The sequence below is a fragment of the Sinohyriopsis cumingii genome, chromosome 13 (assembly GCF_028554795.1).
Source record: "Sinohyriopsis cumingii isolate HCF-2022 chromosome 13, ASM2855479v2, whole genome shotgun sequence".
NCBI lineage: Eukaryota > Metazoa > Mollusca > Bivalvia > Unionida > Unionidae > Sinohyriopsis > Sinohyriopsis cumingii.
This window is the reverse complement of record NC_142973.1, coordinates 35,958,202-35,970,603: the sequence shown is the minus strand read 5'-3', so window position 1 is coordinate 35,970,603 and position 12,402 is coordinate 35,958,202. Positions and strand designations below refer to the sequence as shown.

Sequence of the window (12,402 nt, the reverse complement as noted above, 5' to 3'; positions counted from 1 at the left end):
GCTCTGTTGTGCTAACAAGCAGAGATTTGAAGGAAGAGAAGGTAGTACAAAATTGCCAAAATGCTGCCTTCATGATGTCCTCCAAGGAAGAGAGATTTTGATAGTCCCATGAGGCAGTGACAGTTCGAGTCCCATGGGCCTTCAGTTTCAATAAAACAGGTATTTAACCAATACGATCTTTTGATTGTGGCAACAATTCATCATGTGATAGCTGAGGTCGAGATATCAATGGAGCCCTTATGAAGGAAGGAAAAGGACGCCTTGTTTTCCTTTTTGAGGCATTTAGATAGAAACATAGTGCCCTAATTGGGCATAAAACCCTATCCTGATCATCTCCAGCACAGATTTGACCAAGACTGGGAATCTCTGCTGGTGATGGAACTACCAAAGGTAACTGGTTTTTGACTTAAAATGCTGGCTGACAAAGGAGAGAAATAGATTTGTAATTAAAACTAGAGATTGTTTGTTTGGTTTTTAAAGGATGAGATCAATGATACTGATTTGAGAAGTGTTAGCAGTAATATCTCATTATAATCTTTATCAAGTCTGTCAGAAATCGAGACAGATGAAGACAGTGCAGTGTGGATAGGAGAGCCATGTGTTCTGCAGGTCACCAAGCTTATTGAAAGCATTGGTGATACTTTTGCTTTAGATGAAAGGAAAAACAATTGATAGATTTCTTATTTAAATATTTTTTCCCTGGTATTTAAATATTTTCCCCTGGTATTAAATCAAAGAATTGTGGAAGAAACAAATGGCTATGGAGCATAATGGATGAAAGAAAGCATGATGACGAAGTTTAAAAAAAAAAAGATGCAGCCTGTTTACCTAATGTGCAAGCAGTGTGATGTTTGTCTTTGTGTAAAACAAAACTGCTTTTATAAATATCAAAAACTGCTAATTAAGTACTAATGGAACATAATGACCATTTAAAGATTTGTAAATAATTATGTGTGCAGATCTGAAATATAACAATAAAATAACGACAGACAAATTACTGTGTTACAGTGTTTTCTATGTTTATTGATGGATTTTTTAAAATTAATCTTGTGGAAGTCAGTGGGACAAAAAGATTCACAACGAAAAAAGATATACTTTTATATATGCATGGTTTTAGTATACAAAACAGTCAAATATAAGGAAAATAACTAAAAACAATTGGGCCATATCCCCAGATCTTCACCTAAAAGTTAATATTTGGTTGCAGCAGCAGCAGGCTCTGGTAATCGACCTACAAATCAGCTACAGTAGTGACCCCAGCAGCCAGGCAGAGCAGTGAGCCAATACAACATTACAAGTAGTTAATGAGTTAAGGACCATAAAACACAAGATTCCAGCTGGACGTAAGAGAGCAGGAGACAGATCTCTGTAGCTCAAAGTATTTAATGAGATCAGCAAGTTGCAAATCGGAAATGATTGCTGAGCCTTGAGAGAACTTAAGTGTGCTGAAAATTGTAGCTCTATAACACTTTTGTTCTCAAAAAGTAACAAAAGGGAAATCAATAACAGAAGTTACGAAGGAACAGCTAGGACCAAGGGATTTCCTGCTATATCAATCACAGAAGATTCTCCACCTGGCAATACCAACCTTGATGTTGAAGCTGTCCTGGCTTTAATGATGCAACTGGCAACCTGGAAAGAAAAGTTCTGGCAGATGGATTACTTGCAATGAACTAAGTGTGAAGGTGAAGAACGTGTGGGTTGTTGTGTAGGAGAGAGTCCCTGTATTGCAACAGAAGATTCCTCTTGATACATAGAGACTTAGGCTGATCTATCAACAGGTCTAGAAGATTGATTCAAGCATTGGTAGTTCAGAGATTTTGAAGAATTTGCGGTAGCAATTGGGATGGTGGGAAGCGGTACACAAACGGGTGATCCCACTGGAAGCTGAAAGCGTCCACTGCCCATGTTCTCTGGTCCAGGACTAGTGAGACATAAATGGGAAGTCTGTTGTTGAGCCTGCTCTCAAACAAGCTTTCCACACAGTGAGAAAAGGGATTCCGTTATTGAGCAGTGAACAGTCAATGAGAACTGTTTATCTCAAACTGGACAAGACTGTCTGCTACAATGTTCTTTTCCTGAATGGCAAATACTGAGGGTAATGTTCCCCGAGGTTGCCCAGTAAAGGAGGTTCCAGTCTTCCATGCAAAGAGAAGGGACATGAGTGCCTCCACAATGTCAGATATATGCTACAACAGATGTGGTGGCGGAGGAGACCATGATACATAAACCCCTTACTGTAGTGACGCACCCTTGCAGCACTACAAATATGGCTTTCATTTCTAGGTTGTTGATGTGGAGAGATGATTTGTCCAGAGTCCAACAACCCTGAAGAATTACACCCTCCAGCTGTAAGCAAGCATCACATCCAGAATTTGACACATCAGTGAACAGATAGGAGTGGGGGTTGGGTGCATGGGAAACCCAGTCAGAAATTTGTCCCGATCCATCCACCAGTATAAATGATGATGAAAGTATGGTCCTAAAGGAATCAGAGCTGACAGTGCAGTTTCTACCTTGCAAGGATAAACCATTGAGGGTGCATAAGGAGTCATCCTAAGGGAATCAGTTATGCAGCATGCCCTGTAATGCAAAGAACAATCTCATTCAGCATACTAAACAAAGTTGCTGAGAAGAGGTCAGCCTTGAAAGCTATGGTGATCAAGAGCTGAACTGTCTGTTCAGTGGCATCAATTGTTTTCATTGAAAGGCATGCCTAAGCTCCAGTTGTAATACCCACTTGAGGTACAACTGCATCCAACTGGGGAGACTTAAATAGCCTTTTCAGGGAATGTCCCAGGTAACATGAGGCAGAGACAATAGGTCTCAAAGTAGAGGGTGAAACAGACCACCCTCTACACCATTTAACAGTCATACCTTGTGGAGGACCTCTGTGATATTCAACAATCATTAAGTAATGCAGAAGGAGCAGGACATCTGGTTGTGGTTGAGTCCTGGAAGTCTTTTCCAAAATGCACAGAACCTTCTTTGGCATTGTGGCAGATGGTTCCAGGCAATATGCCAGATGGTTACAGGCACAAGTCTGCAAGCAGCAGGTGGTAAACCTGTGTTTACCACCTTATCAAAAGACAAAATTTCTTCTGCTTCATCCAACTGTTTGAAGCTGGGGAGCCTTATAGGAGGCATCAGTTGAATTGTTTCTACCTCAAATTCATTCGTGAGGCAATGAGGATAGATAAGGCATCATCATCTATAATACTCCAAGCTGGAGAGTGGCTGGACACTATATCCTTTGGAGGGCCCCACATCCCATATGGATTGCTTGGAATAATAGGAAAGAGTGGATACCAATCCAATTTCCTTCCCTAGTCTGGAATCCTGGGCAGACTCCCTATCCAGTAAGAGTATGATGGATTCATGATCTGATCATTATCCCTGTACCATGAGGCCTCTGAATGAAGACCAGTGTTACATCTGTGATCGCATGATGTGACCAGTGACCAGTCATCATACACTGGCTAGTCCCTTGATGAATCGACCTTTAACCAGTGAATGGTTACGAGACACTGACCAGTCAGTGACAGAGATAAGCCAGAGCCTATTTGTCTTTATCATTCATCAACGTACAGTGCAGCTCCTCATATTTAGGTGAGCATGACATGCTACACTGGAAATTTTGGGTGTGGTGCAGCTCTTTCCTATGGAAGACAGTAACACGCTACCCTGAGATGAACGCAATTCCTCCCTCGTGGAAGACAGCATCGTGCTCCCTTTTGGGGAAGGCAATCTACCTACTCCTTGAATATTCACTCCCTCCAACTGGTGGGACCTTACCTGTCTCCAAAGAGACTGGTCCTATAGGCTAATGAGACCCCAAATGTGGAAGACTGAAGTTTCTTTTGCCCTATATACAATATTATGTGCACACTTTGAATGAACATTTGAGGCAGTCTGGGTGAGTGTCTCTAGGGCCCAGCTTGTGGCCACACTTCCACACACAGTCCTGACATTGTTCTCTGAAATAAATGTTCTATCTGAAAGACAGTGATAATAATAACAATACTGTTTTATTTTTTTCTATGTGAATCATGTTTGTATGTACTGTGTGCTATATATACATCCCAGTGTATTTGCACAATGAAAGTTATTGTGCTCTCAATTAAAATTTATTTGAAACAGAATGACAAGAATAAAGTAACAATGATATTAACAACGTTGTATTATTTTCACATGTGAAACTCACTGGTCCACATGTACCACTGCTATATACAAACCAGTCTACGCACAATGGTAAATAAAGCATTAATCAGGAGTAATTTCCTGTCTACTCAGTCTCTTTTCTTTTTATAAGGAAGACATTTGTTTAGTGCAACATAAAAAACAATGTGATGCATGACAAATGCAATGGTGTAATGTAAAAAATACCATTGACAATGATGTTTGATCAATTATTTATTAAGGGAATTACAAATTCCTATTGCATGCCATTGGGCCTATGTTTTGTTATAACACAATAACACATAAGTCTTATCCATGAACCAACTGTATTTGAAGAGGGGAGTACCCTAACACCAAAGAGTGGGACACAACGTGGTAACCCAAGATTACCTTTCCAGAATAACTGAAAAGCAGCTGGAGTTACCAGCATAATATCAGAAGATGAGGAGATGGATAAATGTAGCTAACACTAATCTTGGGATATGGAAAAATAATTTTTTTTATGTCCCATGACTTACATGCATGTTAAAAAAATACAGCATTTTCAGTGTCCCAACACCAGAAGACACAAAAATATGTCAGGAAAAATTGTCAAGATTGACACATACCACACAGAGTGACCAGCTCTTTCAGTACTATGATTGTTTCTGTGATTATTTTACATTTGTCCAACATGAAATTAAATAAAGGTAACAAATGACTACATAATTAAAAGGCCAGTTAGAGTATTTTGTTAGGAGACCAGGCTGCACTATAATGAACGGTACTTATACAGTGCATTATAGTCATTTGTATCTTTATTTATTGCCCCCAAACATTAGATGCAGATTTAGCTCTATTCCTAAACTGCACCGGTGGCCTAGTGGTTAGAGCGTCCGTCTTGGATGCAGGAGGTCGTGGGTTTGATCCCTGGCCAAGTCATACCAAGGACTTACAAAAATGGTACTAACAGCTGCCTCGCATGGCACTCAGCATTTAGAGGTAAGTGTTAGGACTGGTCGGCCTGATGTCAGGATAATGTGACTGGGTGGGACATCGTGCTCCATGTCTGCGGCATTATGCCCCAGTGCTAGACATCACTATAAACTGCAACACTGCAGACATCATAGCGATGACTGACCATTTTTTAAAGCTACATTAAAAATCCAAATCACATACACATACACACAGCTCTATTCTTGTTTTTACCAAATCACATTCTTCTAGATAACATTTCAGCTAGCTGTACATAGCTGTTTCATTTACTTTGATTCACACACTCACAAGTTACTGTTTTTCAGTCATTAAAGCTATCCTACAAAGTTATGTAATCTTTATGAAAAGGTACCTATGTTTAATTGTATAAGGCATATATTCACATAACTGTCACATGTTTATGATAATAACAATCATAATACAGGCTAAAATTCTGAATATGATCATCATCAATCTAATTTAGTTGGCTTAATAAAATCAAAATTTTTCACACATTGGCAATCTGTTTTGGCATCTCCTTCCTGTATAATTAGCTAATCTGTTCTTTTGTTTTGTGACAGCAATCCAGGCCAATTAATCATTTCGACTATGACAATGGCTTGAGTAAAGAGGGGATTTTGCCCTGTGGTTATGCCAGTACTTTGACGTGCCTCCAATGTTATGATGATGATAGTAGCTGTCTAAATGGGCACTTATTTTAGGACTCTTACATCAAAACAAACTATAACTGAGCTTTTATGGTATTACAATTATTTTTATAGCAGTATTTCTGAAACTTCTTTGTTGTATTTTGGAGATATTATTTAAGTTTAGTGCAGTGGTGCCTATGGTTTCAAATTCAAAGGACTTCACTCAGTGCAAGTTAAACTCTTCAATGTACATGCTGTGATGCATTATGAAAATATGCTCTGTAAATGCAAGCACTGAACCAAGCATTATTGTTATCTGATGTTGTCATACTGGGATAACATTTTAACTAGTTAGGTATTTAAACTTTCAAGGCAATATAATTAGTGGTGCACTGATACAAAATTCTAAATCAATAATGCATAGATTTATTACTGATGTTTTGAGAAATTATTATTATTCTTGCCTTAAAACACTGGAGAGGTCCAAATGTTTTATGTTGTGACCCGTTGTTGGGCTAATTATTTTATTTTCTTCAAATTATTTGAATTCCAAGAGATTTTTTTCCCCTGGAAATACTTGTGCTCTAAATTAATTCTTGGACAAAGACAGTTATCTAAATTCATGCAGAATTCAAACTGGAATATTATTATTTTCTGTGATTCAACAAAGAACTGTTGGCACATCAGTATGACACTGACTACTGCATATGGCATCGCCTTCCATTTTGCAATACATCGGGATTTAAACTCAGTTTCATTAGGACTTTTCATTACTAGGATTCTATTTTTTAATTCTTGGGTTATTTTTGGATTTGTTTTGTAAAAGCATAAGTTCTTTTTCTTATTTTTAACTTGTTTTCAGGGGAAATAAATTATTTGTTAAATTTTACAAAGCTTCTTGTCTTCACTCTTTTTTGTGACTGTTTGAAAGAGCCTAAACACATAACAATATGATAACCCTATCTACACCTTGGCAGATTGAACATATATTTTAGTGCTTTGTCCAAGCATCATCTATTGGATTTTGTGAGTTTCCTCCCTGAGTATGTAATGTCAATAGCATGTAACAGTGGTGCATTGTACATTGGCCAAAGATGGTGGAGGCAACTGACTTCAACAGATATTTTAGTGCTTCGTCCTAGCATCATCTATTGGATTTTGTGAGTTTCCTCCCTGAGTATGTAATGTCAGTAGTGTGTAACAGTGGTGCATTGTACATTGGCCAAAGATGGTGGAGGCAAATGACTTCAAAAGTTTAACATTGAAAGTATGACTACGTACCAGAAACCATTACATGTGTATTTAAATGAAAGGTATTTGAACAAACATGGACCAGCAGTGCAAAAAGTGCTTATTTATCAGTCCATTCAAGTTGTGTGCTCCACTTGTCTTGATCATGTAGGAACAGTTTTCAAATTGGAACAACTCAATTTTGACTGGATATGGTGGCTTGCCACCGCATCCAATAAAATTTACAGACCTGAAGCACAGATATATCTACTCGTTATGCCAAGGTGTTAGGGTTATCATACTGGAACCTTGGCTAGCGAAGACGAGAAGGACATGGTTTTCTTGCTTGCCATTATTTACAAAGGATTTTATATTTAAACTGAAACAAGTCATGACAATGTGTTTAATTTATTAACATAACAATTTGACAGCTTAATCATGTAATCATGGCTATATGCTCCTAATTATGAAAGTTTGCACCTATGGATTAAGGTATGGTTTTATACTTGTAATTTGTGGAGGAAGTAAATAATTCAGATCAACTTCAGTGGATTGGAAGCCCTATTTAGCTTACAATTTACATGGGGTTTTACTAACTTTTGTGTTTTGTAAGCAACTAAAATAAAGTAGTCTCCCTTTACACACAATTGATTATGGAGTTCCACAATCGATAACTGGAACAACACTAATTGAGTTGTTGAAAAAATGTCAAAGGTGTCCCAAGACATAGTACATGAAAAAATTGATATACATGTAATTTAGTTTCCAAACATTTATAGGTCATAAAAAAATTACTTTTGAATATAATTAAGGGTACTTAGGACTTATAGTGTCCTAAAATTTACAGTCATAATGGTATAGCTGATGGGAGAACCAAACCTGGTTTAAACTCAAAACAGGTAAAAGATGATGCACGAGTGGACCATGTCTTGTTGACAATTCTCCACTCTGTAGGAGGATATATTCACAACAAATGGACAAGATTTTTCTACATGAAAAAGTAATTAGCTCCAAAATAATGATGCATAAAGTATTGCTGCCATTAAATAAACATATTAGAAAAATATTATGAATGTATTCTATCCTCACCCCAAGTGTTTATTTTAGCAATACTTAATGTTTAAAAAAATTTGAGTTATTAGAAAAAGGAATCCTAATGCTAAACTGTTCAAAAATTCTTGTTAAGTTAGCTGTGAGGTTCTGTGAGTTTCACACTCATTTATCACAGTAATAAAGAATGATGAAATTAACTTTCAAGAAATAATTAAAGCAAAATATAACTTTTCAAGTTGTTCAAACTTCTAAAACAAATACAAACCATCACTTGTTCATTATAATGGCATTTAAAAAAATGCAATTACTAGGAATCATGCTTTCAATAGTATTTTTTATGTTAACTTTGCAAAGAAAAGTAAAAACTGATTTGCAAATAATATGCATATGGTGTGTGCTGTGCACCACCTCCCTAGTGGAAGGGAGCAACGTTCTTGTGTGGTGCTCATTTTCCCTGATATAACAGTACATGTAAATGTATTCCTACAACTTAAGACATTGACGAATTTATTATAGAAAATGACAACGGTTTTATATTTTATGTCTGTATGACTATAATGAAACAACAAAACTAGCTGACCAATGGTCTTCACTTTATCATGTAATGAGATGTAATTTTTGTTGGATAAGAAAACATCAAAGGACTTCTGAGCTCATTTTAAAATGCATGTGGTGTTTTGTTATAGTGACGGACTTAATAAGGAGAACTAATTAATGATAATATTTAAAGGTATGTTCTGTGAAGTCCTTTGTCCATTTGTTAATAAACAACAGTATATATTGTAATGACAGTAAGAGAGCTTATGTATCAATCATTGTATTTCCTCACTAACAATTGTTAATTTTTGTAGAAACAATGGCAATACAGTATTTTCGACCTTTTTGCAAATGTAAATCTTCTTAGTAGAAATTTTATGTGTGATAATTTAATGGATTTTTCAAAAAATATGTGATATGTACAAAAATTTATGATACATTTAAATAATTATTTTGATACCTGGATTGTGTGCGAAAAATTAATGGGTACCAAACAAAATACATGAAATATGGTAACACAAGATTCCAATGGTAATTAGTTTTCCCCAAATAATGCTTTCTATGCCATATATTAATGTTATACAACAAGTTATTCAATGCATACCACATTTACTACCATCTGTTGTTTACATTTCCAAAGGCACACAAAAAAATTAGGCTAAAAACAGAATTAGTTACCAGCTGAACTAATCTGGCTGACAATCTAATGGAAAATATCAGAGAAAGGTAAACAATATTTCTACAATGACATGAAGCAATTATGTTATTAAATAAGAGAACTATTTAACTTCTTTCAGTACATGTAATGAATATTTTCAAAATTCTTATAGTAGGATGAAAAAGCACTGGGTTTGAATCTTACCTGGCTGTTCAATTGATTCACATAGGCTCATGTCATTACCCCTTGCATCAAGGATAGGTGATAATATTAGTACAACTTGGAATCGACTGCCTCTTGATCTCAAACAGAAAGAGACTGTGATCACATTCAAGAGTTGATCTCATGACACATCTTTGCCACCACCAAGAAGAAAAAAAATTTGACAATCACCTATTTGTTATTATTTTTAAATTAAAACTGTATTGTAAACTTATCTTGGGGGTTGGGGGAGTTGTGCTATTTTTGTAAACTCATTCAACTGTTCCAAGTTATTTTCTGAAATAATTTCATTTCTTTTGTATAATATTTGTGAGACATTTTCATGTGTTTTATATTGTCCGTATATAGACTATTCTAATAGTTATACCCTTATATGCTGACTTGATGATGCAAAGCACTTAGAGCTTTTTAAAAGATTAAGCCTTTTTCAGTCGTCTTTATTATTGTTATTATTATTATTCAATGAAAAACAATGTGTGATGATACGTGGAACGAACTATAACATTTAATTATAAAAGTTATGAATTATACATTGTAGAATATAGCATTCATGTGTCATGCCAGACAACTCAAAATCAGAGGCGGAGGACCAAATGTCAATCGAAATCTGATAATAGAACGTTTTGTGAAACGGTCCAGAATCCGCACAGCGATCACAGGCACTTGATCCCACAGGTGCTTGATGCAAGCTTGATGTTCAGAAAAAAACCCAATAATTTAAAGGAAAAAATCATACAGAGTGACAAAAATACCTTTGATTACCCCCATGATCTGTTCTGACATAGGACCCTCTCTATCATAATATATAAGAGAGAAGGTACAGTACTTCCAAATACTTCGTTCTACCCATCACCCTCGATTTCCTTCTGCTGTTTCCGCTTTTTAAGGCACACGACCATACTATATGGTTTGTTTTACTCCTGAGATCTTCTTCTATTCATCAAGCCATTATTTACTTTTCTGCAATGTACCAAACGTGCAATTTGTTACTTTGAGCCAATCATATTTCGGCGTTAATGTGTGTGCCGCATAGTTTATCTATTTTGAAAAGAGAGTCTCATGTATACAATGCATGTGCAGTGAAGACGACAATGTCTAAATCTTGCATGGAACAGGATTCCTAAAGCTGAGTTGAGTTAATGGTAAGTAAAAACTTGATGGCTTGATGGATAGAAAAATATCTCAGGAGTAAACAAGCCATAGAGTATGGATGTGTGCTTTTACAGACGGAAATAGTAGAAGAAAATCGTGGGTCATGGGTAGAACGAAGTATTTGGAAGTTCCGTACCTTCTCTCTTATATATTATGATAGAGAGGGTCCTATGTCAGAACAGATCATGGGTAATCTAAGGTATTTTTGTCACTCTGTATGATTTTTTTCCTCAGATTATTTTTTTTTTTTTTTTTTTTTTCAACATTAAGCTTGCGTCGAGCACCCGTGCTTGATTCCGGGGTAAACTAATGTGTATACTCACCAGTGAGTGTACACATTCGTTTTCCCCGGAATCAAGCGCCTGTGACAGCGATGCCTCGGTTTCCAAAAACAATCCTTACCGTACAGAACACTGTCGAAATTAAATTAAACAATGCTTACCGTATTCTTAATTTCCACTACAGCATTCAGTTGTGTAATATACACAGATACAATAAGAACTCGATAAAAGAATTCCAGTGGAATACAGGCCCGCTGAATATGTGCTTTCTTATTAAAAAGATAAATGAATTCCAGTGGAATACATTCCCATTGAATATATGTGCTTTCTTCTTCAATAGCTATTTGGGTTACTTTGCATCTTTTCCTAAAACAGAACGAGATGGAAAGATTCGCCGGAACGGTGTTAAAAACTGTAACGGACCGGAACGATATGGAATTCTTCTTACGTGCTAAAATGATAGTATCCATTATTAATTTTGTATAAGACTGTATAATGTTAAATCTAAATATGTATAGACAAATAAATTGGAGCTACCGTTTGATTTTATTTATTATTTTTTCAGGGTACAACAGTATTACTCATGTGTATATTCATTTAATTTATCACTTGAACAAGGGGTATCTTTATAATATTTTTATATATTTTATATTAAGTTCTATTTAAACTATAGTGAGTTTTTCGATTAATAGTATTGCTCGGTAAGTGTGTATTCAGATGGATAAATATAAATTGCGCTCTCATTTTGTTTTGTTTCTAACTGACAGTATACACCCTTTATTACTTAAATCTCTGATTATACAGTGTAATGCAAAAATTAATACTGAGCAAACCATTTTGCACATATTCAAAAAACGTTCTGGTGATTACCTACGTTTCGGTCGGTTCTAGTGATTCTATCCAGCATACCGATAAAATACATCGGAAATGACGACGCTGGGTATATAGCAAATAAGCTTTACTAATTCGGTGTTAGATGATATGGCATTTGTATTTTGATTGGCTGCGCATTTTGTAAGTGGTCCCATGGTGTAATGGTTAGCACTCTGGACTTTGAATCCAGCGATCCGAGTTCAAATCTCGGTGGGACCTTCATTATTTTTGTTTTTAGAAAATTCGTCAAGTTATATAAAATGCAATTCATGCATTCATCAGTACAATTTTTCATTCAGTGCCTAATGGAAATCGATAATATTTCTGAGAGACTCGTCTTTTGCTCACCAGATTATAAAACGTTAGACAATATTGCATGAGTATTCTTGTCAGTTTCTATGTTATATCATCTCTCTTCTTTTGACTCCAAAGCATTCAGACAGTTATTTTAAATTCTATTGTCTCTCTTCTTTTAACTCCAATACCATTCAGACAGTTATTTTAAATTATATTGTCTCTCTTCTTTTGACTCCAATAACATTCAGACAGTTATTTTAAATTCTATTGTCTCTCTTCTTGTGACTCAGATAACATTCGGACAGTTTCTTCCTCT

The 12,402-nt window shown here is 35.9% G+C and overlaps 1 protein-coding gene and 1 non-coding gene across 6 annotated transcripts in view; one reads left to right on the top strand and one right to left on the bottom strand.

Moving 5' to 3' along the window:
* The window catches only part of LOC149785206 (uncharacterized), a 144,970-nt gene extending 133,625 nt beyond the window's left edge, over nucleotides 1-11,345 (bottom strand). The window contains exons 1-2 of one of the 5 annotated variants that reach the window (XM_089979013.1): nucleotides 11,078-11,345; nucleotides 9,466-9,615 (exon numbers count right to left, since the gene is read on the bottom strand). The gene's annotated coding sequence lies outside the window, so the exon portion shown is untranslated. Of the gene's footprint in view, nucleotides 1-9,465; nucleotides 9,616-10,014; nucleotides 10,209-10,771; nucleotides 11,053-11,077 lie in introns of those variants that run through there. The other 4 variants (XM_089979009.1, XM_089979012.1, XM_089979011.1 and 1 more) reach the window with 4 other exon arrangements.
* A 591-nt stretch (nucleotides 11,346-11,936) lies between these two features.
* On the top strand, nucleotides 11,937-12,008 carry Trnaq-uug (transfer RNA glutamine (anticodon UUG)). The gene has a single exon. It is a non-coding gene; the product is annotated as a tRNA-Gln (tRNA).
* Nucleotides 12,009-12,402: the final 394 nt, after the last annotated feature.